At 42.4% G+C, this 1,560-nt stretch overlaps 1 long non-coding RNA gene across 1 annotated transcript; it reads right to left on the bottom strand.

The window, feature by feature from the left end:
- Positions 1 to 216: 216 nt before the first annotated feature.
- On the bottom strand, positions 217 to 973 carry LOC310850115. Its single transcript, XR_014567225.1, has 2 exons — positions 559 to 973; positions 217 to 471 (listed from the first exon to the last, which is right to left on the bottom strand). It is a non-coding gene; the product is annotated as an uncharacterized lncRNA (long non-coding RNA).
- Between the last annotated feature and the right edge of the window lie 587 nt (positions 974 to 1,560).

Below are 1,560 nucleotides of genomic sequence, written 5' to 3'. Positions count from 1 at the left end.
TTTCATGGACTATTAAAAAAACCACGATAGTCAAATGAAATTGTGGGCAGGATTCAAGATAAAAGCAGCAGAAGAAAAATGATGAAATAATTGTCGTAGAGAAGCGTTTTGCAACAGATAAAGATATAATGCAGTAGAAAATGTCTGAGTAAAAACGCTTTGGAAACAGGGGTGGAAAGTCAATTTATGAAAGAATGTAACTATTTGATATGAAGATTATTGTGAAAATGTTTGAAAATTTAATTTAAAAAAATATACTACAAAATAAAATTACAACGAAACAGCAAGAAGTCAGAGTACAGATCGAGTATAAAAAAATCCCACAGAGGATTCTGAAAGTTTGGGGCTGGGTGCCTCTGAGGTGAGAGACAAGCAAGCGACAGTGTGTGAAGTGTTTCTGAGAAATCCCAGCCTTCACCACCAACACATTTCACTACATGCAAATCAAACGCTTTGCCTTCTTTGCTGCTTCTACAGGAGAGAGACGACAGAATTAGAACATTGGGGAGGTCTGATCAGCACTGCAAAGGGAAATATTGGCATAATTAGGAAACTTACTGACTGTCATGGCTTCAGTCGGTGACCCAGAAGATGACTACCTGAAGAAGGGCGTGGCCTTACATGAGCATAGTGGACCCAGGTGGCTCTGCTGGGTCAGATGTAGTCCAAAAACATCTGGAGGTTACCAGGGAGGGGGAAGGCTGTTCTCATGTGTCATTCTGCCCTCCTTTTTAACAGTTCTCATCTGGCAGCCTCCCAGTTTCCCCACAGATAAGGCTGTGGTCACAAATTGCTTTGTGAGTGGCTAATGTTATCTCCTGGTTCTATCTCGTGAGGGGAGAGGAAGTCAAAGTATTCTGTTCAAAAATCGTATTAGGCCAATATTTCTGAAGAAGAAATGTGCTGGGTGTGTGTGTGTGTGTGTGTGTGTGTGTCCCTTGAAAACATGCCTTAATCTCAGAGCGGAATCAGCTTTTAGGCCTTCATTCTTGGTTACCTAGCAACCCTGTTTGCTTCTTGTTTATGGACGGCATTCTTCTGTTCTCTCGGCCACAGTGATGCATTGTCATTTAAAATTTTTATATGTATCAGCAAAAGCCCAGACCTTTGAACTTTGCCAAAACATACAAATGGCACCAAATTGCCACTCATCAGCAGCGATCCCTTTTAAGCCTGCTCTATTTATTTTTTAAGGGATCAAAGTGCCCCTTCTGGAGTCATATAAATCAGGGGCTCTTGAACACTGATCAGTGAGACTCACCAAGTCAATCTGAGCCCTTCAAAGGGTAAAGGTAATGTTTCTCTCTTGTGCAGCAGCAACAGATTGACTTTGTTTTTACTGCTAGAGCAGCGGTAGTCAACCGAGTGCCCTTCAGGTGGTGTTGGACTCCAACTCCCATCAGCCCCAGCCAAGATGGCCAGTGGCCAAGGACAATGGGAGCTGGACAATAATGTCTTGCGAGGGACCCCTGTTGGTGAATCCTGTCCTAGAAGAAGGATAGGCCAAGAGACAGCCCCACTTTTTAATCTATTTTATTTTGGCTTTATTCCATTTATTTA

This window comes from Podarcis gaigeae (genome assembly GCF_964106915.1).
Source record: "Podarcis gaigeae genome assembly, chromosome: 8".
In the NCBI taxonomy this organism is placed as follows: domain Eukaryota; kingdom Metazoa; phylum Chordata; class Lepidosauria; order Squamata; family Lacertidae; genus Podarcis; species Podarcis gaigeae.
Note: the sequence above shows the minus strand (reverse complement) of the source record. Positions and strands in the feature narration are given on the sequence as shown.